This window comes from Somniosus microcephalus, unplaced genomic scaffold, assembly GCF_052327205.1.
Source record: "Somniosus microcephalus isolate GS21.2 unplaced genomic scaffold, FLI_Smic_1.0 unresolved_chr7, whole genome shotgun sequence".
NCBI classification, from domain to species: domain Eukaryota; kingdom Metazoa; phylum Chordata; class Chondrichthyes; order Squaliformes; family Somniosidae; genus Somniosus; species Somniosus microcephalus.
Window position 1 is genome coordinate 41,261,562 of NW_028225185.1, and position 27,574 is coordinate 41,289,135.

The window sequence follows — 27,574 nt, forward strand, 5'->3', positions numbered from 1 at the left end:
GGAAGCCAAGATGGCGGCGGTCGAGTAGGTGAGTGAGGGCGGAGGTGGGGGAAAGAGGGAGAGAGATAGGAGCTGGAGAGAGGGAGGAGAAAACAACCCCGCAGCAGACCCTCTCTGGAAAAGCCTCCAACAAAAAAAATTGAAAATAAAAAGCCCCAACTTGACAGCAATTTTGTTTTTTTTTAAAAAATGTGGCCAACCAGCCCAGCAAAGGGGACTTCCCATAATTTAGTCACACCATAAGCTCAAATTGCATTTAGCTCACCCACCCCCAAAGAAAACCCAACCGAAGGCGAAAGAAAAGACTTTGAGTCTGAACGATGCCTCCCCCGCCCGACCCCTGACCTCCGGAGGGCGGCGGATTCGGGTTCGGGCTCGTCCGCGATCCGGCGGCGCAGAGCGTCCCGCGGTCGCCAACGTCGTAGCTTTTTTTTTCCCCCCCTCCCCTTCCTGAAGTGCGGTCGATCGCTGTGCGATCGAAGAAAGGACTTGCGTTTCTCCAGTGCCTTTCAACACCGCCGGACGTTCTCGTGGCGCATCACGGCCAAGGAAGTGCTTTTTTATTTGTTGAAGTTGTAACGCAGGGAAGACGCCGGTTAGCGCACGGCAAGCTCCCGCGCACAGCCAACGCGATAAACGACCCGGATTGTCGTCTTGTTTTAATGATCTTGGGTTGTGGGGTAATTTTTGGGCCCCCAGGACACCGGGGACAACTGGCCCCCCTCCCGCGCTATTCTTCCAACAGGGCAGACAGGAGCCTCGGGTTTAACGTCTCCTCCCGAAAGATGACCCTTCTGACAGTGCGGCGCTCCCTCAGTACTGCCCCTCCGACAGTGCGGCGCTCCCTCAGTACCGCCCCTCCGACAGTGCGGCGCTCCCTCAGTACCGCCCCTCCGACAGTGCGGCGCTCCCTCAGTACTGCCCCTCCGACAGTGCGGCGCTCCCTCAGTACCGCCCCTCCGACAGTGCGGTGCTCTGCTCCCTCAGTACCGCCCTTCCGACAGTGCGGCGCTCTCTCAGTACCGCCCCTCCGACAGTGCGGCGCTCCCTCAGTACCGCCCCTCCGACAGTGCGGTGCTCTGCTCCCTCAGTACCGCCCTTCCGACAGTGCGGCGCTCTCTCAGTACCGCCCCACGAACAGTGCGGCGCTCCCTCAGTACCGCCCCTCCGACAGTGCAGCGCTCCCTCAGTACCGCCCCTCCGACAGTGCGGTGCTCCCTCAGTACCGCCCCTCCGACAGTGCGGCGCTCCCTCAGTACCGCCCCTCCGACAGTGCGGCGCTCCCTCAGTACCGCCCCTCCGACAGTGCGGCGCTCCCTCAGTACCGCCCCTCCGACAGTGCGGCGCTCCCTCAGTACCGCCCCTCCGACAGTGCGGCGCTCCCTCAGTACCGCCCCTCCGACAGTGCGGCGCTCCCTCAGTACCGCCCCTCCGACAGTGCGGCGCTCCCTCAGTACCGCCCCTCCGACAGTGCGGCGCTCCCTCAGTACCGCCCCTCCGACAGTGCGGCGCTCCCTCAGTACCGCCCCTCCGACAGTGCGGCGCTCCCTCAGTACCGCCCCTCCGACAGTGCGGCGCTCCCTCAGTACCGCCCCTCCGACAGTGCGGCGCTCCCTCAGTACCGCCCCTCCGACAGTGCGGCGCTCCCTCAGTACCGCCCCTCCGACAGTGCGGCGCTCCCTCAGTACCGCCCCTCCGACAGTGCGGCGCTCCCTCAGTACCGCCCCTCCGACAGTGCGGCGCTCCCTCAGTACCGCCCCTCCGACAGTGCGGCGCTCCCTCAGTACCGCCCCTCCGACAGTGCGGCGCTCCCTCAGTACCGCCCCTCCGACAGTGCGGCGCTCCCTCAGTACCGCCCCTCCGACAGTGCGGCGCTCCCTCAGTACCGCCCCTCCGACAGTGCGGCGCTCCCTCAGTACCGCCCCTCCGACAGTGCGGCGCTCCCTCAGTACCGCCCCTCCGACAGTGCGGCGCTCCCTCAGTACCGCCCCTCCGACAGTGCGGCGCTCCCTCAGTACCGCCCCTCCGACAGTGCGGCGCTCCCTCAGTACCGCCCCTCCGACAGTGCGGCGCTCCCTCAGTACCGCCCCTCCGACAGTGCGGCGCTCCCTCAGTACCGCCCCTCCGACAGTGCGGCGCTCCCTCAGTACCGCCCCTCCGACAGTGCGGCGCTCCCTCAGTACCGCCCCTCCGACAGTGCGGCGCTCCCTCAGTACCGCCCCTCCGACAGTGCGGCGCTCCCTCAGTACCGCCCCTCCGACAGTGCGGCGCTCCCTCAGTACCGCCCCTCCGACAGTGCGGCGCTCCCTCAGTACCGCCCCTCCGACAGTGTGGCGCTCCCTCAGTACCGGCGCTCCCTCAGTACCGCCCCTCCGACAGTGCGGCGCTCCCTCAGTACCGCCCCTCCGACAGTGCGGAGCTCCCTCAGTACCGCCCCTCCGACAGTGCGGCTCTCCCTCAGTACCGCCCCTCCGACAGTGCGGCTCTCCCTCAGTACCGCCCCTCCGACAGTGCGGCTCTCCCTCAGTACCGCCCCTCCGACAGTGCGGCGCTCCCTCAGTACCTCCCCTCCGACAGTGCGGCGCTCCCTCAGTACCGCCCCTCCGACAGTGCGGCTCTCCCTCAGTACCGCCCCTCCGACAGTGCGGCGCTCCCTCAGTACCGCCCCTCCGACAGTGCGGCGCTCCCTCAGTACCGCCCCTCCGACAGTGCGGCGCTCCCTCAGTACCGCCCCTCCGACAGTGCGGCGCTCCCTCAGTACCGCCCCTCCGACAGTGCGGCGCTCCCTCAGTACCGTCCCTCCGACAGTGCGGCGCTCCCTCAGTACCGCCCCTCCGACAGTGCGGCGCTCCCTCAGTACCGCCCCTCCGACAGTGCGGCTCTCCCTCAGTACCGCCCCTCCGACAGTGCGGCGCTCCCTCAGTACCACCCCTCCGACAGTGCGGCACTCCCTCAGTACCGCCCCTCCGACAGCCCTTAACTCATATAATAAGAACCCCAACTTGGTCTTAAATTTAAACGAACATCACTTAATAAACAGATGATCTGGTCATTTATCACTTTGCAGTCTGAACTTCAGAAGTACTTCACTGGCTGTGAAGCGCTTTGGGACGTCCTGGGGTTGTGAAACGCAAGATCTGTCTTTTTCAAATCTTTTGAAACAAGCTAAAAACTGTTGTAAAACTATTAATCAGGGCCTTTTTAAAGTGATTTGCCTTTCTAACCGGTGGATTCCGCCCCCCTGTTCTGAACATGTTCTTGAAGCAGACGAATTTGCCGGATTTTAGGGGATAGAAAGCAAAGGTGTGGGAATAATTGGATAGCTCTTTCAGAGAGACGGCAGAGGCATGATGGACCGAATGGCCTCTTTTCTGCGCCGTAAGATTCTGTGATTCTATCTCAAAACCATTAAAGGTCTGTGTCCGGTAGTTCTCTGCAAGCACTTGTGCGATCTCTACCCGATTTGGGATGATATAGTTTTGTTTTATTAAGTTATATGCATATACGTGTGTATGTGTCTTGGAGATTCCAATGGTGCTTTAACAGGTGATCAGGTACAAGGTCTGTCAGTGTATAACACGGGTACAGTACTGCTGGGTACAGGTCTGTCACTGTATAACACTGGGCTACAGTACTGGTGGGTACAGGTCAGTCACTGTATAACACTGGGGTACAGTACTGGAGGGTACAGGTCTGTCACTGTATAACACTGGGGTACAGTACTGGTGGGTACAGGTCAGTCACTGTATAACACGGGTACAGTACTGGAGGGTACAGGTCTGTCACTGTATAACACTGGGGTACAGTACTGGTGGGTACAGGTCTGTCACTGTGTAACACTGGGGGACAGTACTGGTGGGTACAGGTCTGTCACTGTATAACACGGGTACAGTACTGCTGGGTACAGGTCAGTCACTGTATAACACTGGGGTACAGTACTGGTGGGTACAGGTCTGTCACTGTATAACACTGGGGTACAGTACTGGTGTACAGGTCTGTCACTGTATAACACGGGTACAGTACTGGTGGGTACAGGTCTGTCACTGTATAACACTGGGGTACAGTACTGGTGGGTACAGGTCTGTCACTGTATAACACGGGTACAGTACTGGTGGGTACAGGTCTGTCACTGTATAACACGGGTACAGTACTGGTGGGTACAGGTCTGTCACTGTGTAACACGGGTACAGTACTGGTGGGTACAGGTCTGTCACTGTATAACACTGGGGTACAGTACTGGTGGGTACAGGTCTGTCACTGTATAACGCTGGGGTACAGTACTGGTGGATACAGGTCTGTCACTGTATAACACTGGGGTACAGTACTGGTGGGTACAGGTCTGTCACTGTATAACACTGGGGTACAGCACTGGTGGGTACAGGTCTGTCACTGTATAACACTGGGGTACAGTACTGGTGGGTACAGGTCTGTCACAGTATAACACGGGTACAGTACTGGTGTGTACAGGTCTGTCACTGTATAACACTGGGGTACAGTACTGGTGGGTACAGGTCTGTCACTGTATAACACTGGGGTACAGTACTGGTGGGTACAGGTCTGTCACTGTATAACACTGGGGTACAGTACTGGTGGGTACAGGTCTGTCACTATATAACACTGGGTTACAGTACTGGTGGGTACAGGTCTGTCACTGTAAAACACGGGTACAGTACTGGTGGGTACAGGTCTGTCACTGTATAACACTGGGGTACAGTACTGGTGGGTACAGGTCTGTCACTGTATAACGGGTACAGTACTGGTGGGTACAGGTCTGTCACTATAACACTGGGGTACAGTACTGGTGGGTACAGGTCTGTCACTGTATAACACTGGGGTACAGTACTGGTGGGTACAGGTCAGTCACTGTATAACACGGGTACAGTACTGGTGGGTACAGGTCTGTCACTGTATAACACTGGGGTACAGTACTGGTGGGTACAGGTCTGTCGCTGTATAACACGGGTACAGTACTGGTGGGTACAGGTCTGTCGCTGTATAACGGGTACAGTACTGGTGGGTACAGGTCTGTCACTGTATAACACTGGGGTATAGTACTGGCGGGTACAGGTCTGTCAGTGTATAACACTGGGGTACAGTACTGGTGGGTACAGGTCTGTCACTGTATAACACTGGGGTACAGTACTGGCGGGTACAGGTCTGTCAGTGTATAACACGGGTACAGTACTGGTGGGTACAGGTCTGTCACTGTATAACACTGGGGTACAGTACTGGTGGGTACAGGTCTGTCGCTGTATAACGGGTACAGTACTGGTGGGTACAGGTCTGTCGCTGTATAACACGGGTACAGTACTGGTGGGTACAGGTCTGTCACTGTATAACGCTGGGGTGCAGTACTGGTGGGTACAGGTCTGTCACTGTATAACACTGGGGTACAGTACTGGTGGGTACAGGTCTGTCACTGTATAACACTGGGGTACAGTACTGGTGGGTACAGGTCTGTCACTGTATAACACTGGGGTACAGTACTGGTGGGTACAGGTCTGTCACTGTATAACAGTGGGGTACAGTACTGGTGGGTACAGGTCTGTCACTGTATAACACTGGGGTGCAGTACTGGTGGGTACAGGTCTGTCACTGTATAACGCTGGGGTGCAGTACTGGTGGGTACAGGTCTGTCACTGTATAACGCTGGGGTGCAGTACTGGTGGGTACAGGTCTGTCACTGTATAACTCTGGGGTACAGTACTGGTGGGTACAGGTCTGTCACTGTATAACACTGGGGTACAGTACTGGTGGGTACAGGTCTGTCGCTGTATAACACTGGGGTACAGTACTGGTGGGTACAGGTCTGTCACTGTATAACACTGGGGTACAGTACTGGTGGGTACAGGTCTGTCGCTGTATAACACGGGTACAGTACTGGTGGGTACAGGTCTGTCACTGTATAACACGGGTACAGTATTGGTGGGTACAGGTCTGTCACTGTATAACACTGGGGTACAGTACTGGTGGGTACAGGTCTGTCACTGTATAACACGGGTACAGTATTGGTGGGTACAGGTCTGTCACTGTATAACACGGGTACAGTACTGGTGGGTACAGGTCTGTCACTGTATAACACTGGGGTACAGTACTGGTGGGTACAGGTCTGTCACTGTATAACACGGGGGTACAGAACTGGTGGGCACAGGTCTGTCACTGTATAACACTGGGGTACAGGTCTGTCACTGTATAACACGGGTACAGCACTGGTGGGTACTGGTCTGTCACTGTATAACACTGGGGTACAGTACTGGTGGGGACAGGTCTGTCACTGTATAACACTGGCGTACAGTACTGCTGGGTACAGGTCTGTCACTGTATAACACGGGTACAGTACTGGTGGGTACAGGTCTGTCACTGTATAACACTGGGGTACAGTACTGGTGGGTACAGGTCTGTCACTGTATAACACGGGTACAGTACTGGTGGGTACAGGTCTGTCACTGTATAACACGGGTACAGTACTGGTGGGTACAGGTCTGTCACTGTATAACACTGGGGTACAGTACTGGTGGGTACAGGTCTGTCACTGTATAACACGGGTACAGTACTGGTGGGGACAGGTCTGTCACTGTATAACACTGGGGTACAGTACTGGTGGGTACAGGTCTGTCACTGTGTAACACGGGTACAGTACTGGTGGGTACAGGTCTGTCACTGTATAACACTGGGGTACAGTACTGGTGGGTACAGGTCTGTCACTGTATAACGCTGGGGTACAGTACTGGTGGATACAGGTCTGTCACTGTATAACACTGGGGTACAGTACTGGTGGGTACAGGTCTGTCACTGTATAACACTGGGGTACAGCACTGGTGGGTACAGGTCTGTCACTGTATAACACTGGGGTACAGTACTGGTGGGTACAGGTCTGTCACAGTATAACACTGGGGTACAGTACTGGTGTGTACAGGTCTGTCACTGTATAACACTGGGGTACAGTACTGGTGGGTACAGGTCTGTCACTGTATAACACTGGGGTACAGTACTGGTGGGTACAGGTCTGTCACTGTATAACACTGGGGTACAGTACTGGTGGGTACAGGTCTGTCACTATATAACACTGGGTTACAGTACTGGTGGGTACAGGTCTGTCACTGTAAAACACGGGTACAGTACTGGTGGGTACAGGTCTGTCACTGTATAACACTGGGGTACAGTACTGGTGGGTACAGGTCTGTCACTATAACGGGTACAGTACTGGTGGGTACAGGTCTGTCACTATAACACTGGGGTACAGTACTGGTGGGTACAGGTCTGTCACTGTATAACACGGGTACAGTACTGGTGGGTACAGGTCAGTCACTGTATAACACGGGTACAGTACTGGTGGGTACAGGTCTGTCACTGTATAACACTGGGGTACAGTACTGGTGGGTACAGGTCTGTCGCTGTATAACACGGGTACAGTACTGGTGGGTACAGGTCTGTCGCTGTATAACGGGTACAGTACTGGTGGGTACATGTCTGTCAGTGTATAACACTGGGGTACAGTACTGGTGGGTACAGGTCTGTCACTGTATAACACGGGTACAGTACTGGTGGGTACAGGTCTGTCACTGTATAACACTGGGGTACAGTACTGGTGGGTACAGGTCTGTCGCTGTATAACGGGTACAGTACTGGTGGGTACAGGTCTGTCGCTGTATAACACGGGTACAGTACTGGTGGGTACAGGTCTGTCGCTGTATAACTGGGGTACAGTACTGGTGGGTACAGGTCTGTCACTATAACACTGGGGTACAGTACTGGTGGGCACAGGTCTGTCGCTGTATAACGCTGGGGTGCAGTACTGGTGGGTACAGGTCTGTCACTGTATAACTCTGGGGTACAGTACTGGTGGGTACAGGTCTGTCACTGTATAACACTGGGGTACAGTACTGGTGGGTACAGGTCTGTCACTGTATAACACTGGCGTACAGTACTGGTGGGTACAGGTCTGTCGCTGTATAACACGGGTACAGTACTGGTGGATACAGGTCTGTCACTGTATAACACTGGGGGACAGTACTGGTGGGGACAGGTCTGTCACTGTATAACACGGGTACAGTATTGGTGGGTACAGGTCTGTCACTGTATAACACTGGGGTACAGTACTGGTGGGTACAGGTCTGTCACTGTATAACACGGGTACAGTATTGGTGGGTACAGGTCTGTCACTGTATAACACTGGGGTACAGTACTGGTGGGTACAGGTCTGTCACTGTATAACACTGGGGTACAGTACTGGTGGGTACAGGTCTGTCACTGTATAACACTGGGGTACAGTACTGGTGGGTACAGGTCTGTCACTGTATAACACGGGTACAGTACTGGTGGGTACAGGTCTGTCACTGTATAACACTGGGGTACAGTACTGGTGGGTACAGGTCTGTCGCTGTATAACACTGGGGTACAGTACTGGTGGGTACAGGTCTGTCACTGTATAACACGGGGGTACAGAACTGGTGGGCACAGGTCTGTCACTGTATAACACTGGGGTACAGGTCTGTCACTGTATAACACGGGTACAGTATTGGTGGGTACAGGTCTGTCACTGTATAACACTGGGGTACAGTACTGGTGGGGACAGGTCTGTCACTGTATAACACTGGCGTACAGTACTGGTGGGTACAGGTCTGTCACTGTATAACACGGGTACAGTACTGGTGGGTACAGGTCTGTCACTGTATAACACTGGGGTACAGTACTGGTGGGTACAGGTCTGTCACTGTATAACACGGGTACAGTACTGGTGGGTACAGGTCTGTCACTGTATAACACGGGTACAGTACTGGTGGGTACAGGTCTGTCACTGTATAACACTGGGGTACAGTACTGGTGGATACAGGTCTGTCACTGTATAACACGGGTACAGTACTGGTGGGTACAGGTCTGTCACTGTATAACACTGGGGTCCAGTACTAGTGGGTACAGGTCTGTCACTGTATAACACGGGTACAGTACTGGTGAGTACAGGTCAGTCACTGTATAACACTGGGGTACAGTACTGGTGGGTACAGCTCTGTCACTGTATAACACTGGGGTACAGTGCTGGTGGGCTCAGGTCTGTCACTGTATAACACTGGGGTACAGTACTGGTGGGTACAGGTCAGTCACTGTATAACACTGAGGTACAGTACTGGTGGGTACAGGTCTGTCACTGTATAACACGGGTACAGTACTGGTGGGTACAGGTCTGTCACTGTATAACACTGGGGTACAGTACTGGTGGGTACAGGTCTGTCGCTGTATAACACGGGTACAGTACTGGTGGGTACAGGTCTGTCGCTGTATAACTGGGGTACAGTACTGGTGGGTACAGGTCTGTCACTGTATAACACTGGGGTACAGTACTGGTGGGTACAGGTCTGTCACTGTATAACACTGGGGTACAGTACTGGTGGGCACAGGTCTGTCGCTGTATAACGCTGGGGTGCAGTACTGGTGGGTACAGGTCTGTCACTGTATAACACTGGGGTACAGTACTGGTGGGTACAGGTCTGTCGCTGTATAACACGGGTACAGTACTGGTGGGTACAGGTCTGTCACTGTATAACACGGGGGTACAGAACTGGTGGGCACAGGTCTGTCACTGTATAACACTGGGGTACAGGTCTGTCACTGTATAACACTGGCGTACAGTACTGGTGGGTACAGGTCTGTCACTGTATAACACGGGTACAGTACTGGTGGGTACAGATCTGTCACTGTATAACACTGGGGTACAGTACTAGTGGGTACAGGTCTGTCACTGTATAACACTGGGGTACAGTACTGGTGGGTACAGGTCAGTCACTGTATAACACTGGGGTACAGTACTGGTGGGTACAGCTCTGTCACTGTATAACACTGGGGTACAGTGCTGGTGTGCTCAGGTCTGTCACTGTATAACACTGGGGTACAGTACTGGTGGGTACAGGTCAGTCACTGTATAACACAGAGGTACAGTACTGGTGGGTACAGGTCTGTCCCTGTATAACACTGGGGTACAGTACTGGTGGGTACAGGTCTGTCACTGTATAACACTGGGGTATAGTACTGGTGGGTACAGGTTTGTCGCTGTATAACACGGGTACAGTACTGGTGGGTACAGGTCTGTCACTGTTTAACACTGGGGTACAGTACTGGTGGGTACAGGTCTGTCACTGTATAACACTGGGGTACAGTACTCGTGTGTATAGGTCTGTCACTGTATAACACTGGGGTACAGTACTGGTGGGTACAGGTCTGTCACTGTATAACACGGGTACAGTACTGGTGGGTACAGGTCTGTCACTGTATAACGGGTACAGTACTGGTGGGTACAGGTCTGTCACTGTATATCACTGGGGTACAGTACTGGTGGGTACAGGTCTGTCACTGTATAACACGGGTACAGTACTGGTGGGTACAGGTCTGTCACTGTATAACACTGGGGTACAGTACTGGTGGGTACAGGTCTGTCACTGTATAACACGGGTACAGTACTGGTGGGGACAGGTCTGTCACTGTATAACAGGGATACAGTACTGGTGGGTACAGGTCTGTCACTGTATAACACTGGGGTACAGGAGTGGTGGGTACAGGTCTGTCACTGTATAACACGGATACAGTACTGGTGAGGACAGGTCTGTCACTGTATAACACTGGGGTACAGTACTGGTGGGTACAGGTCTGTCACTGTATAACGCTGGGGTACAGTACTGGTGGGTACAGGTCTGTCACTATATCACTGGGGTACAGTATTGGTGGGTATAGGTCTGTCACTGTATAACACGGTACAGTACTGGTGGGTACAGGTCTGTCACTGTATAACACGGGTACAGCATTGGTGGGTACGGGTCTGTCACTGTATAACACTGGGGTACAGTACTGGTGAGGACAGGTCTGTCACTGTATAACACTGGGGTACAGTACTGGTGGGTAGAAGTCTGTCACTGTATAATACGGGTACACTACTGGAGAGGACAGGTCTGTCACTATAACACTGGGGTACAGTACTGGTGGGTAGAGGTCTGTCACTGTATAACACTGGGGTACAGTACTGGTGGGTAGAGGTCTGTCACTGTATAACACTGGGGTACAGTACTGGGGGGAACAGGTCTGTCACTGTATAACGGGTACAGTACTGGTGGGTACAGGTCTGTCACTGTATAACACTGGGGTACAGTACTGGTGGGTACAGGTCTGTCACTGTATAACGGGTACAGTACTGGTGGGTACAAGTCTGTCACTATAACACTGGGGTACAGTACTGGTGGGTACAAGTCTGTCACTGTATAACACTGGGGTACAGTACTGGTGGGTACAGGTCTGTCACTGTATAACACTGGGGTACAGTAATGGTGGGTACAGGTCTGTTGCTGTATAACACGGGTACAGTACTGGAGAGGACTGGTCTGTCACTATAACACTGGGGTACAGTACTGGTGGGTACAGGTCTGTCACTGTATAACATGGGTACAGTACTGGTGGGTACAGGTCTGTCACTGTATAACACTGGGATACAGTACTGGTGGGTACAGGTCTGTCACTGCATAACACTGGGGTACAGTACTGGTGGGTACAGGTCTGTCCCTGTATAACAGTGGGTACAGTACTGGTGGGTACAGGTCTGTCACTGTATAACACTGGGGTACAGTACTGTTGGGTACAGGTCTGTCGCTGTATAACACTGGGGTACAGTACTGGTGGGTACAGGTCTGTCACTAACAGTGGGGTACAGTACTGGTGGGTACAGGTCTGTCACTGTATAACACTGGGGTACAGTACTGGTGGGTACAGGTCTGTCACTGTATAACACTGGGGTACAGTACTGGTGGGTACAGGTCTGTCACTGTATAACACCGGAACAGTACTGGTGGGTACAGGTCTGTCGCTGCATAACACTGGGGTACAGTACTGGTGGGTACAGGTCTGTCACTGTATAACACTGGTACAGTACTGGTGGGTACAGGTCTGTCACTGTATAACACTGGGGTACAGTACTGGTGGGTACAGGTCTGTCACTGTATAATGGGTACAGTACTGGTGGGTACATGTCTGTCGCTGTATAACACTGGGGTACAGTACTGGTGGGTACAGGTTTGTCGCTGTATAACACGGATACAGTACTGATGGGTACAGGTCTGTCACTGTATAACACTGGGGTGCAGTACTGGTGGGTATAGGTCTGTCACTGTATAACACTGGGGTACAGTAATGGTGGGTACAGGTCTGTCAGTGTATAACAATGGGGTACAGCATTGGTGAGTATGGGTCTGTTGCTGTATAACACTGGGGTACAGTACTGGAGAGGACAGGTCTGTCACTGTACAACACTGGGGTACAGTACTGGTGGGTACAGTTCTGTCACTATAACACTGGGGTACAGCATTGGTGGGTACGGGTCTGTTGCTGTATAACACTGGGGTACAGTACTGGAGAGGACAGGTCTATCACTGTACAACACTGGGGTACAGTACTGGTGGGTACAGTTCTGTCACTGTATAACACTGGGGTACAGCATTGGTGGGTACAGGTCTGTCAGTGTAACACGGGTACAGTACTGGTGGGTACAGGTCTGTCACTGTATAACACTGGGGTACAGTACTGGTGGGTACAGGTCTGTCACTGTAAAACTGGGGTACAGTACTGGTGGGTACACATCTGTCACTGTATAACACGGGTACAGTACTGGTGGGTACAGGTCTGTCGCTGTTTAACACTGGGGTACAGAGAGACACACACTGGGTTACAGAGGGAACACACTGGCTTACAGTGTAGAGGGAGCTTTAATCTGTATCTAACCCGTGCTGTACCTACCCTGGGAGTGTTTGATGGGACAGTGTAGAGGGAGCTTTAATCTGTATCTAACCCGTGCTGTACCTACCCTGGGAGTGTTTGATGGGACAGTGTAGAGGGAGCTTTATTCTGTATCTAACCCGTGCTGTACCTACCCTGGGAGTTTTTGATGGGACAGTGTAGAGGGAGTTTTACTCTGTATCTAACCCGTGCTGTACCTGCCCTGGGAGTGTTTGATGGGACAGTGTAGAGGAAGCTTTACTCTGTATCTAACCCGTGCTGTACCTGCCCTGGGAGTGTTTGATGGGACAGTGTAGAGGGAGCTTTACTCTGTATCTAACCCGTGCTGTACCTGCCCTGAGAGTGTTTGATGGGGACAGTGAAGAGGGAGCTTTACTCTGTATCTAACCCCATGCTGTCCCTGCCCTGGGAGTGTTTGATGGGGACAGTGTAGAGGGAGCTTTACTCTGTATCTAACCCCATGCTGTACCTGCCCTGGGAGTGTTTGATGGGGACAGTGTAGAGGGAGCTTTATTCTGTATCTAACCCGTGCTGCACCTGCCCTGGGAGTGTTTGATGGGGACAGTGTAGAGGGAGCTTTACTCTGTATCTAACCCGTGCTGTACCTGCCCTGGGAGTGTTTGACGGGACAGTGTAGAGGGAGCATTACTCTGTATCTAACCCGTGCTCTTCCTGCCCTGGGAGTGTTTGATGGGGACAGTGTAGAGGAAGCTTTACTCTGTATCTAACCCGTGCTGTACCTGCCCTGGGAGTGTTTGATGGGACAGTGTAGAGGGAGCTTTACTCTGTATCTAACCCGTGCTGTACCTGCCCTGGGAGTGTTTGATGGGACAGTGTAGAGGGAGCTTTACTCTGTATCTAACCCGTGCTGTACCTGCCCTGGGAGTGTTTGATGGGACAGTGTAGAGGGAGCTTTACTCTGTATCTAACCCGTGCTGTACCTGCCCTGGGAGTGTTTGATGGGACAGTGTAGAGGGAGCTTTGCTCTGTATCTAACCCGTTGTGTACCTGCCCTGGGAGTGTTTGATGGGACAGTGTAAAGGGAGCTTTACTCTGTATCTAACCCCTGCTGTACCTGCCCTGGGATGTTTGATGGGGACAGTGTAGAGGGAGCTTTACTCTGTATCTAACCCGTGCATACCTGCCCTGGGAGTGTTTGATGGGACAGTGTCGAGGGAGCTTTACTCTGTATCTAACACATGCTGTACCTGCCCTGGGAGTGTTTGATGGGACAGTGTAGAGGGAGCTTTACTCTGTATCTATCCCGTGCTGTACCTGCCCTGGTGGTGTTTGATGGGACAGTGTAGAGGGAGCTTTACTCTGTATCTAACCCTTGCTGTACCTGCCCTGGGAGTGTTTGATGGGACAGTGTAGAGGGAGCTTTACTCTGCCTCTAACCCGTGCTGTCCATCGAACACACCCAGATCAGGTACCTTGCATGAACAGTGTTCCTGGACCCCCAGCCAATGACGAGTGCCCCAGTGCGGTTTCACACACCAGCCATGCTGTCCTGTGTCTGAGCGAGACTGATAGCTTTTTGTTGAACTAGAGGCGTTTTTTTGAGACAGCTTGCATCCAGTTCCAAATAAAGCAATTTATATCGCCCCTTTCATGATGTCGCACAGCGCTTTACTTTTTGAGGTGTGGTCACTGTTGCAATGTCGGAAACGGGGCAGCCACTTTGGGCCCAGCAAGATCCCACAAGCAGCAATGTGATAACTGACCGGATCATCTGTTTTCAGTGAGGTTGGCTGAGGGATAAGTAATGGGCCGCAGGACACCGGGGAGAGCTCGGGTTCCGCCGGGGTGAAGGTTGGGGGCAGCCCTTGCCTCGGGTTAAGAGTCCGTCCGCTGTTAACGGCGCCCCGTTCTCTCTTTCCAGGAAGGCGCAGTTTTCCACAGGAGGTCCTCTTGGCGTCGCTCGTTTGCCCCGCGCAGGAGGAGAACGCGGAGTTTCCCGGCGGACGGGTCCGCGCCACGCGCGGCACCTCTCTCGCTGCTGGTAAGGCTCCTCTGTTGAAGGTTGCAGTCTGTTCCGGGGGGCCTCAGCTTTTCGCCATATTTATTCATGACGTGTCTGAAGTAATAGAGAGTTGCACGTGCAGCTTTATGGACGAGCCTCAGTTAGTAGTTGTGTAAGAAAGAACTTTCACTTCTCCAGTGCTTTTCACCATCTCAGGACATCCCAAAGCGCTTCACAGCCAGAAAAGTGCTTTTGACGTGTCGTCGCTGTTGTGATGTAGGAAACGTGGCGGCCAATTTGCGCACAGCAAGCTCCCACAAACAGCAACGTGATAATGGCAGTACTGAGGGAGCGCCGCACTGTCGGAGGGGCGGTACTGAGGGAGCGCCGCACTGTCGGAGGGGCGGTACTGAGGGGGCGCCGCACTGTCGGAGGGGCGGTACTGAGGGAGCGCCGCACTGTCGGAGGGGCGGTACTGAGGGGGCGCCGCACTGTCGGAGGGGCGGTACTGAGGGAGCGCCGCACTGTTGGAGGGGCAGTACTGAGGGAGTGCCGCACTGTCGGAGGGGAGGTACTGAGGGAGCGCCACACTGTCGGAGGGGCAGTACTGAGGGAGCGCCGCACTGTCGGAGGGGCGGTACTGAGGGGCGCCGCACTGTCGGAGGGGCAGTACTGAGGGAGCGCCGCACTGTCGGAGGGGCGGTACTGAGGGAGCGCCACACTGTCGGAGGGGCAGTACTGAGGGAGCGCCGCACTGTCGGAGGGGCGGTACTGAGGGGGCGCCGCACTGTCGGAGGGGCGGTACTGAGGGGGCGCCGCACTGTCGGAGGGGCGGTACTGAGGGAGCGCTGCACTGTCGGAGGGGCAGTACTGAGGGAGCGCCGCACTGTCGGAGGGGCGGCACTGAGGGGTCGCCGCACTGTCGGAGGGGCGGTGCTGAGGGAGCGCCGCACTGTCGGAGGGCGGTACTGAGGGGCGCCGCACTGTCGGAGGGGCAGTACTGAGGGAGCGCCGCACTGTCGGAGGGGCCGTACTGAGGGAGCGCCGCACTGTCGGAGGGGCGGTACTGAGGGAGCGCCACACTGTCGGAGGGGCAGTACTGAGGGAGCGCCGCACTGTCGGAGGGGCGGTACTGAGGGAGCGCCGCACTGTCGGAGGGGCGGTACTGAGGGAGCGCCGCACTGTCAGAGGGGCGGTACTGAGGGAGCGCCACACTGTCGGAGGGGCAGTACTGAGGGAGCACCGCACTGTCAGAGGGGCGGTACTGAGGGAGCGCTGCACTGTCGGAGGGGCGGTACTGAGGGAGCGCCGCACTGTCAGAGGTGCCGTCTTTCGGATGAGACGTTAAACCCGAGGCCCCCATCTGCCCTCTGCAGTGGATGTAAAAGATCCCATGGCCACTATTGGAAGAAGATTACGGAGACATGGCTGCAGGGTGACCAAGGCTGGGAGCTGATTATCCAAGGATATTCGATATTTAGGAAGGACAGGCGAAAAGGAGGTGGGGTGGCCCTGTTAGTAAAGGATGAAATCAGAGCAATAGTGAGAAAGGATATTGGCTCAGAAAATCAAGATGTAGAATCAGTCTGGGCGGAGCCAAGAAGCACCAAGGGGCAGAAAACATTGGTGGGAGTTGTCTATAGGCCACCAAACAGTAGTGGTAATGTAGGGGATGGCATCAAACAGGAAATTAGAGATACATGTAACAAGGGTACTACAGTAATCATGGATGACTTTAATCTACATATAAACTGGCCAAACCAAATTAGCAATAATACTGTGGAGGATGACTTCCTGGAGTGTGTACGAGATGGATTTTTAGACCAGTACGTTGAGGAGCCAACTAGGGAACAGGCTATCCTAGATTGGGTATTGTGCAATGAGAAGGGGTTAATTAATAATCTTGTTGTGTGGGGTCCTTTAGGGAAGAGTGAGCATAACATGATAGAATTCTTCATTAAGATGGAAAGTGAAGTAGTCCAATCCGAAACTAGGGTCCTAAATCTAAACAAAGGAAACTACGAAGGTATGAGGAGGGATTTGGCTGTGATAGATTGGGGAGCTTCATTAAAAGGCATGACAGTGGATAGGCAATGGCTAACATTTATGGAACGAATGCATGAATTGCAACAGTTATACATTCCTTTCTGGCGCAAAAACACAAAAGGAAAAGCGGCCCAACCATGGCTAACAAAAGAAATTAAGGATAGTATTAGATCCAAAGAGGTGTCATATATAGTTGCCAGAAAAAGTAGCAAGCCTGAGGATTGGGAGCAGTTTAGAATTCAGCCAAAAAGGACCAAGAGATTGATTAAGAGGGGAGAAATAGAGTATGAGAGTAAACTTGCAAGGAACATAAAAGCGGACTGTAAAAGCTTCTACAAGTATGTAAAAAGAAAAAGATTAGTGAAGACAAATGTACGTCCCTTACAGTCAGAAACGGGAGAATTTATAATGGGGAACAAGGAAATGGCTGAGCAATTAAACAAATACTTTGGTTCAGTCTTCACGGAAGAGGACACAAATAACTTCCCAGAAATGCTGGGGAACCAAGGGTCTAGTGAGAAGGAGGAATTAACGGAAATTAGTATTAGTAAAAAAATAGTGCTGGAGAAATTAATGGGACTGAAAGCCGATAAATCCCCAGGGCCCGATAATCTGCATCCCAGAGTACTAAAAGAGGTAACCATGGAAATAGTGGATGCATTGGTTGTCATCTTCCAAAATTCTATAGATTATGGAACAGTTCCTGCAGATTGGAGGGTGGCAAATGTAACCCCACTATTTAAAAAATGAGGGAGAGAGAAAACAGGGAACTACAGACCGGTTAGCCTAACATCAGTAGTAGGGAAAATGCTAGAGTCTATTGTAAAGGATGTGATAACAGGACACTTAGAAAATATCAACGGGATTAGACAAAGTCAACATGGATTTCTGAAAGGGAAATCGTGTTTGACAAACCTACTGGAGTTTTTTGAGGATGTAACTGGTAGAATAGATAAGGGAGAACCAGTGGATGTGGTGTATTTGGATTTTCAGAAGGCTTTTGATAAAGTCCCACATAAGAGGTTAGAGTGCAAAATTAAAGCCCATGGGATTGGGGGTAATATACTGGCATGGATTGAAAATTGGTTAACAGACAGGAAACAGAGTAGGAATAAATGGGTCTTTTTCGGGGTGGCAGGCGGTGACTAGTGAGGTACCGCAGGGATCAGTGCTTGGGCCCCAGCTATTCACAATATAGATCAATGATTTGGATGAGGGAACCAAATGTAATATTTCCAAGTTTGCTGACGACATGAAACTAGGTGGGATTGTGAGTTGTGAGGAGGATGCAAAGAGGCTTCAAGGCGATTTAGACAAGTTGAGTGAGTGGGCAAATACATGGCAGATGCAGTATAACGTGGATAAATGTGAAGTTATCCACTTCGGGAGGAAAAACAGAAAGGTCGAGTATTATTTAAATGGTGCTAGATTGGGAAATGCTGGTGTACGAAGGGACCTGGGTGTCCTTGTACACCAGTCACTGAAAGCAAACGTGCAGGTGCAGCAAGCAGTTAGGAAGGCAAATGGGATGTTGGCCTTCATTGCAAGAGGATTTGAGTACAGGAGCAAGGATGTCTTACTACAGTTATACAGGGCCTTGGTGAGACCACACCTGGAGTACTGTGTGCAGTTTTGGTCTCCTTACCTAAGAAAGGATATACTTGCCATGGAGGGAGTGCAGCGAAGGTTCACCAGACTGATTCCTGGGATGGGCAGGACTGTCGTATGAGGAGAGATTGGGTCGACTAGGCCTGTATTCACTGGAGTTTAGAAGAATGAGAGGGGATCTCATTGAAACGTATAAAATTCTGACCGGGCTAGACAGACTGGGTGCAGGGAGGATGTTTCCCCTGGCTGGGGGGGGTCTAGAACGAGGGGTCACAGTCTCGGGATACGGGGTAGGACATTTAGGACTGAGATGAGGAGAAATTTCTTCACTCAGAGGGCGGTGAACCTGTGGAATTCTCTATATTTAAGAAGGAGATAGATAGATTTCTAGACACAAAAGGCATCAAGGGGCATGGGGAGAGAGCGTGAATATGGTATTGAGATAGAGGATCAGCCATGATCATATTGAATGGCGGAGCAGGCTCGAAGGGCCGAATGGCCGACTCCTGCTCCTAGGTTTCTAACAGCAGGGGGGAGGAGTTCTCCCCGGTGTCCTGGGGCCAATATTTATTCCTCATCCAACTTCATGGAAAAAAACTGATGATGTGGTCATTTACCGCATTGCTGTTTGTGGGAGCTTGCTGTGCGCAAATTGGCTGCTGCGTTTCCCACATTACAACAGTGACCACAGTCCAGAAAGAACGTCATTGGCTGTGAAACTCTTTGAGACGTCCTGAGCAAGTGAAAGGCGCTGGAGAAATGGGAGTTAGTTCTTTCTTACCGGGTGTATGGGGCGAGGGGTTATTAGAAAGAGGGAAAGAAGGAAGGAAAGACTTGCACCTGAGGGGGCAGACAGGGCCTCGGGTTTAACGTCTCATCCCGAAAGACGGCACCTCCGACAGTGCGGCGCTCCCTCAGTACCGCCCCTCCGACAGTGCGGCGCTCCCTCAGTACCGCCCCTCCGACAGTGCGGCGCTCCCTCAGTACCGCCCCTCCGACAGTGCGGCGCTCCCTCAGTACCGCCCCTCCGACAGTGCGGCGCTCCCTCAGTACCGCCCCTCCGACAGTGCGGCGCTCCCTCAGTACTGCCCCTCTGACAGTGCGGCGCTCCCTCAGTACTGCCCCTCTGACAGTGCGGCGCTCCCTCAGTACTGCCCCTCTGACAGTGCGGCGCTCCCTCAGTACTGCCCCTCTGACAGTGCGGCGCTCCCTCAGTACTGCCCCTCTGACAGTGCGGCGCTCCCTCAGTACCGCCCCTCCCACAGTGCGGCGCTCCCTCAGTACCGCCCCTCCGACAGTGCGGCGCTCCCTCAGTACTGCCCCTTCGACAGTGCGGCGCTCCCTCAGTACCGCCCCTCCCACAGTGCGGCGCTCCCTCAGTACTGCCCCTCTGACAGTGCGGCGCTCCCTCAGTTCCACCCCTCCGACAGTGCGGCGCTCCCTCAGTACCGCCCCTCCGACAGTGCGGCGCTCCCTCAGTACTGCCCCTCCGACAGTGCGGTGCTCCCTCAGTACTGCCCCTCCGACAGTGCGGCGCTCCCTCAGTACTGACCCTCCGACAGTGCGGCGCTCCCTCAGTACTGCCCCTCCGACAGTGCGGTGCTCCCTCAGTACCGCCCCTCCCACAGTGCGGCGCTCCCTCAGTACCGCCCCTCCGACAGTGCGGCGCTCCCTCAGTACTGCCCCTCCCACAGTGCGGTGCTCCCTCAGTACCGCCCCTCCGACAGTGCGGTGCTCCCTCAGTACCGCCCCTCTGACAATGTGGCGCTCCCTCAGTACTGCCCCTCCCACAGTGCGGTGCTCCCTCAGTACTGCCCCTCCCACAGTGCGGTGCTCCCTCAGTACCGCCCCTCCGACAGTGCGGTGCTCCCTCAGTACCGCCCCTCTGACAGTGTGGCGCTCCCTTAGTACTGCCCCTCCCACAGTGCGGTGCTCCCTCAGTACCGCCCCTCTGACAGTGTGGCGCTCCCTCAGTACTGCCCCTCCCACAGTGCGGTGCTCCCTCAGTACTGCCCCTCTGACAGTGTGGCGCTCCCTCAGTACTGCCCCTCCCACAGTGCGGTGCTCCCTCAGTACCGCCCCTCCGACAGTGCGGCGCTCCCTCAGTACCGCCCCTCCCACAGTGCGGTGCTCCCTCAGTACCGCCCCTCTGACAGTGTGGCGCTCCCTCAGTACTGCCCCTCCGACAGTGCGGTGCTCCCTCAGTACCGCCCCTCCGACAGTGCGGTGCTCCCTCAGTACCGCCCCTCCCACAGTGCGGCGCTCCCTCAGTCCCGCCCCTCTGACAGTGCGGTGCTCCCTCAGTACCGCCCCTCCGACAGTGCGGCGCTCCCTCAGTACCGCCCCTCCGACAGTGCGGCGCTCCCTCAGTACCGCCCCTCCGACAGTGCGGTGCTCCCTCAGTACCGCCCCTCCGACCGTGCGACGCTCCCTCAGTACCGCCCCTCCGACAGTGCGGCGCTCCCTCAGTACCGCCCCTCCGACAGTGCGGCGCTCCCTCAGTACCGCCCCTCCGACCGTGCGACGCTCCCTCAGTACCGCCCCTCCGACAGTGCGACGCTCCCTCAGTACCGCCCCTCCGACCGTGCGACGCTCCCTCAGTACTTGCACCGGGGGAGTGTCGGGCCTGGATTACGGGGCTCGAGCCTCTGGAGTGGGGGCTCGAACCCACGACCTTGTGACTCAGGCAAGAGCGAGGGTCACTGAGCCACGGATGCTGCAGTGCTCTGCCCAAGTTTCGGTACTTCTGCTGTTGCCGCCTGTCTGCATTTCATGGCAGGCTCGTACGTCTTGCAAGCTCTTGTATTTGTGCTTGTTGCAATAGTTTCAAAATAAGTCGCAGGTCTATTTTTGGTGTCACTTCGGTGCTTCCTGCATTGCACAAGGCCATGAACTGACACTTTTTTTTCACGGGGATAGGTTGAGTGCAACATGTGACAGATCTGACTGATAGCCCACATTTGAGACTTGCTGCCGTGATGTTAGATCACTGTGCTTTGACGAGCTAATCCCTCCACTGCAAGTTTGCCAACCTGGCAATTTAGTTCAAATGATAATTCACACAAGCAAAGGCAACCTGGAATATTTCCTGAAGACCCACAGAAGTAAATAAATAGTCTGTCCTTTGCCATCTTGTGGCACTAGAGACTTGCCGTCAATTTTCTCTACGACTGAAGCTTAAAGTATTCTCACAACGGAATGTGATAAAATCATTCAAACCTTTACAGATCAGTGGGTCAATCTCTTGCTCTCGTCCCCGAGTCAGAAGGTCGTGGGTTCGAGTCCCACAATCCAGGCCCGATACTCCCCCGGTGCCAGTACTGAGGGAGCGCCGCACTGTTGGAGGGACAGTACTGAGGGAGCGTTGCACTGTCGGAGGGGAAGTACTGAGGGAGCGTCGCACTGTCGGAGGGGCAGTACTGAGGGAGCGCCGGAGGGGCGGTACTGAGGGAGTGCCGCACTGTCGGAGGGGCCGCACTGTCGGAGGAGCGGTACTGAGGGAGTGCCGCACTGTCGGAGGGGTGGTACTGAGGGAGCGCCGCACTGTCGGAGGGGCGGTACTGAGGGAGTGCCGCACTGTCGGAGGGTCGGTACTGAGGGACCGCCGCACTGTCAGAGGGGCAGTACTGAGGGAGTGCCGCACTGTCGGAGGGGCGGTACTGAGGGAGCGCCGCACTGTCGGAGGAGCAGTACTGAGGGAGCGCCGCACTGTCGGAGGGGCGGTACTGAGGGAGCGCCGCACTGTCGGAGGGGCGGTACTGAGGGAGCGCCGCACTGTCGGAGGGGCGGTACTGAGGGACCGCCGCACTGTCAGAGGGGCATTAATGAGGGAGCGCCGCACTGTCGGAGGGGCAGTACTGAGGGAGCGTCACACTGTCGGAGGGGCAGTACTGAGGGAGCACCGCACTGTCGGAGAGGCAGTACTGAGGGAGTGCCGCACTGTCGGAGGGGCAGTACTGAGGGAGTGCCGCACTGTCGGAGGGGCGGTACTGAGGGAGCACCGCACTGTCGGAGGGGCGGTACTGAGGGAGCGCCGCACTGTCGGAGGGGCAGTACTGAGGGAGCGTCACACTGTCGGAGGGGCAGTACTGAGGGAGCACCGCACTGTCGGAGGGGCGGTACTGAGGGAGCGCCGCACTGTCGGAGGGGCGGTACTGAGGGACCGCCGCACTGTCAGAGGGGCATTAATGAGGGAGCGCCGCACTGTCGGAGGGGCAGTACTGAGGGAGCGTCACACTGTCGGAGGGGCAGTACTGAGGGAGCACCGCACTGTCGGAGAGGCAGTACTGAGGGAGTGCCGCACTGTCGGAGGGGCAGTACTGAGGGAGTGCCGCACTGTCGGAGGGGCGGTACTGAGGGAGCACCGCACTGTCGGAGGGGCGGTACTGAGGGAGCGCCGCACTGTCGGAGGGGCAGTACTGAGGGAGCGTCACACTGTCGGAGGGGCAGTACTGAGGGAGCACCGCACTGTCGGAGGGGCAGTACTGAGGGAGTGCCGCACTGTCGGAGGGGCAGTACTGAGGGAGTGCCGCACTGTCGGAGGGGCGGTACTGAGGGAGCACCGCACTGTCGGAGGGGCGGTACTGAGGGAGCGCCGCACTGTCGGAGGGGCAGTACTGAGGGAGCGCCGCACTGTCGGAGGGGCAGTACTGAGGGAGCGCCGCACTGTCGGAGGGGCAGTACTGAGGGAGTGCCGCACTGTCGGAGGGGCAGTACTGAGGGAGCGCCGCACTGTCGGAGGGGCAGTACTGAGGGAGCGCCGCACGGTCGGAGGGGCAGTACTGAGGGAGCGCCGCACGGTCGGAGGGGCAGTACTGAGGGAGCGCCGCACTGTCGGAGGGGCAGTACTGAGGGAGCGCCGCACTGTCGGAGGGGCAGTACTGAGGGTGTGCCGCACTGTCGGAGGGGCAGTACTGAGGGAGCGCCGCACTGTCGGAGGGGCAGTACTGAGGGAGCGCCGCACTGTCGGAGGGGCAGTACTGAGGGAGCGCCGCACTGTCGGAGGGGCAGTCCTGAGGGTATGCTCTCTTGCCCTGCGCGCACCCCCCATCGCCCCAATTTTTTTTATTTAATTGTTTATGGGATGTGGACGTCGCTGGCAAGGCCGGCATTTATTGCCCATTCATAATCGCCCTTGAGAAGGTGGTGGTGAGCCGCCTTCTTGAACCGCTGCAGTCCCGTGTGGTGAAGGTGCTCCCACAGCGCTGTTAGGGAGGTAGTTCCAGGATTTTGACCCAGCGACAATGAAGGAACGGCCGATATATTTCCAAGTCGGGATGGTGTGTGACTCGGAGGGGGAACTTGGAGGTGATGGTGTTCCCGTGCGCCTGCTGCCCTTGTCCTTCTCGCTGGAAGAGGTCGCGGGTTTGGGAGGTGCTGCCGAAGAAGCCTTGGCGAGTTGCTGCAGTGCATCTTTTCTGTCCACGTTTGGAGTTGAATTGATCCGACACGGGGCATCTTCGTGCAGCCTCTAGGTTTTTGCCTAGCAGTTGCGAGCGGTACTTTTGACTTCCTCGACGCTTTTCCCACCTGCAGACTTGGGACTATTCCAATACTTTCCTGTCCAGCCTCATCTTCCATCCTCCGTAAACTGCAGCTCATCCAGAACTCTGCCCCACCCCCCGTGTCCTAACTTGCACCGAGTCCTGTTCACCCCCTTGCCCCCTGTGCTCACTGACCTATAGCGACTCCTGTTCCGGCAACACCCCGATTTTAAAATTCTCATCCCTCCTGTTCAAATCCCCTCCGTGGCCTCCTCGCCCCCTCCCTCCCTATCTCTGTAACCTCCTCCAGTCCCTACAATCCCCCGAGACCTCTGCGCTCCTCCAACTCTGGCCTCTCGCGCATCCCCCGATTTCCATCGCTCCGCCATTGGCGACCGCGCCAGGGCCCTGAGCTCTGGAATTCCCTCCCTAAACCTCTCCGCCTTTAAGACACTCCTTAAAACCGACGCCTTTGACCAAGCTTTTGGTCACCTGTTCCTAATATCTCCTTATGTGGCTCGGTGTCAAATTCTGTTTCATAATCGCTCCTATGAAGCGCCTTGGGACGTTTTACTACGTTAAAGGCGCTATATAAATGCAGGTGGTGGTTGTTGAAGCAACCCGGAGATCGTGAGTTGTAATACTAGGCCGAGACCAAGTAAGGGGCGGCACTGTCGGAGCGGCCATCTTTCCGGGGAGGGCAGGTTGTGGTGTTGAGCTCAGACTCGATGCAATCTGGTAAATTCTGGGCTGGCGCCGCGAACGGCACGACCGTGAAAAGCTGGCATTTTGTTGTCCTTGTAACGAGCGGAGCCCCAAGAGGCTCCGAGGAGGGAAGGATCTGCTTTTCACCAGCGCCTTTCCCCACCTCAGGACAGCCAATGAAGGACTTTTTTTGAAGTATGGTCACTGTTGTAATGTGGGAAACGCGGCAGCCAATTTGCGCACAGCAAGCTCCCACAAACAGCAATGTGATAATGACCGGATCATTTGTTTTAGTGATGTTGGTTGAGGGATAAATATTGGGCCCAGGACACCGGGGAGAACTCCCCCCTGCTCTTCTTCCAGTAGTGGCCGTGGGATCTTTTATGTCCCACCTGAGAGGGCGGAAGGGGTCCTCGTCTCGAACGACGGCCCCTCCGACAGTGCAGCGCTCCCTCAGTACCGCCCCTCCGACAGTGCGGCGCTCCCTCAGTACCGCCCCTCCGACAGTGCGGCGCTCCCTCAGTACCGCCCCTCCGACAGTGCGGCGCTCCCTCAGTACCGCCCCTCCGACAGTGCGGCGCTCCCTCAGTACCGCCCCTTCGACAGTGCGGCACTCCCTCAGTACTGCCCCTCCGACAGTGCGGCGCTCCCTCAGTACTGCCCCTCCGACAGTGCGGCGTTCCCTCAGTACTGCCCCTCGGACAGTGCGGCGTTCCCTCAGTACCGCCCCTCCGACAGTGCGGCGCTCCCTCAGTACCACCCCTCCGACAGTGCGGCGCTCCCTCAGTACTGCCCCTCGGACAGTGCGGCGTTCCCTCAGTACCGCCCCTCCGACAGTGCGGCGCTCCCTCAGTACCACCCCTCCGACAGTGCGGCGCTCCCTCAGTACCACCCCTCCGACAGTGCGACGCTCCCTCAGTACCGCCCCTCCGACAGTGCGGCGCTCCCTCAGTACTGCCCCATCGACAGTGCACTGATCCCTATGTACAGCCCTGTGTGTAGCGCACCGATCCCTGTGTACAGCCCTGTGTGTACCGCACTGACCCCCATGTACAGCCCTGTATGTACCGCACTGATCCCTATGTACAGGTCTGGGTGTACCGCACCGATCCCTGTGTACAGCCCTGTGTGTACTGCACTGATCTGTGTGTACTGCACTGTTCCCTGTGTACAGCCCTGTGTGTACTGCACTGTTCCCTGTGTACAGCCCTGTGTGTACCGCACTGATCCCTGTGTACAGCCCTGTGTGTACCGCACTGATCCCTGTGTACAGCCGTGTGTGTACCGCACCGATCCCTGTGTACAGCCCTGTGTGTACCGCACTGATCCCTGTGTACAACCCTTTGTGTACCGCACTGATCCCTGTGTACAGCCCTGTGTGTACCGCACTGATCCCTGTGTACAGCCGTGTGTGTACCGCACCGATCCCTGTGTACAGCCCTGTGTGTACCGCACTGATCCCTGTGTACAGCCCTGTGTGTACCGCACTGATCCCTGTGCACAGGTCTGGGTGTACCGCACCGATCCCTGTGTACAGCCCTGTGTGTACTGCACCGATCCCTCTGGACAGCCCTGTGTGTACCGCACTGATCCCTATATACAGCCCTGTGTGTACTGCACTGATCCCTGTGTACAGCCCTGTGTGTACCGCACTGATCCCTGTGTACAGCCCTGTGTGTACCGCACTGATCCCTGTGTACAACCCTTTGTGTACCGCACTGATCCCTGTGTACAGCCCTGTGTGTACCGCACTGATCCCTATGTACAGCCGTGTGTGTACCGCACTGATCCCTGTGTACAGCCCTGTGTGTACCGCACTGATCCCTGTGTACAACCCTTTGTGTACCGCACTGATCCCTGTGTACAGCCCTGTGTGTACCGCACTGATCCCTGTGTACAGCCCTGTGTGTACCGCACCGATCCCTGTGTACAGCCCTGTGTGTACCGCACTGATCCCTGTGTACAGCCGTGTGTGTACTGCACCGATCCCTGTGTACAGCCCTGTGTGTACCGCACCGATCCCTGTGTACAGCCCTGTGTGTACCGCACTGATCCCTATGTACAGCCCTGTGTGTACCGCACTGATCCCTGTGTACAGCCCTGTGTGTACCGCACTGATCCCTATGTACAGCCCTGTGTGTACCGCACTGATCCCTGTGTACAGCCGTGTGTGTACCGCACTGATCCCTGTGTACAGCCCTGTGTGTACCGTACTGATCCCAATGTACAGCCCTGTGTGTACTGCACCGATCCCTGTGTACAGCCGTGTGTGTACCGCACCGATCCCTGTGTACAGCCCTGTGTGTACCGCACTGATCCCTGTGTACAGCCCTGTGTGTACTGCACCGATCCCTATGTACAGCCCTGTGTGTACCGCACTGTTCCCTGTGTACAGCCCTGTGTGTACCGCACTGACCCCTGTGTACTGCCCTGTGTGTACCGCACTGATCCCTGTGTACAGCCGTGTGTGTACCGCACTGATCCCGATGTACAGCCCTGTGTGTACCGCACTGACACCTGTGTACAGCCCTGTGTGTACCGCACTGTTCCCTGTGTACAGCCCTGTGTGTACCGCACTGATCCCTGTGTACAGCCCTGTGTGTACCGCACTGATCCCGATGTACAGCCCTGTGTGTACCGCACTGATCCCTGTGTACAGCCCTGTGTGTACCGCACTGTTCCCTGTGTACAGCCCTGTGTGTACCGCACTGACACCTGTGTACAGCCCTGTGTGTACCGCACTGTTCCCTGTGTGTACCGCACTGATCCCTGTGTACAGCCCTGTGTGTACCGCACTGATCCCGATGTACAGCCCTGTGTGTACCGCACTGATCCCTGTGTACAGCCCTGTGTGTACTGCACCGATCCCTATGTACAGCCCTGTGTGTACCGCACTGTTCCCTGTGTACAGCCCTGTGTGTACCGCACTGACCCCTGTGTACTGCCCTGTGTGTACCGCACTGATCCCTGTGTACAGCCCTGTGTGTACCGCACTGACCCC

The 27,574-nt window shown here is 55.6% G+C and overlaps 1 protein-coding gene across 1 annotated transcript in view; it reads left to right on the forward strand.

The window, feature by feature from the left end:
- Nucleotides 1-27,574, forward strand: part of LOC147086835 (serine/threonine-protein kinase A-Raf-like) — an 82,842-nt gene continuing 55,268 nt past the window's right edge. The window contains exons 1-2 of the mRNA XM_085978333.1: nucleotides 1-28; nucleotides 14,651-14,770. The gene's annotated coding sequence lies outside the window, so the exon portion shown is untranslated. The remainder of the gene's footprint in view (nucleotides 29-14,650; nucleotides 14,771-27,574) is intronic.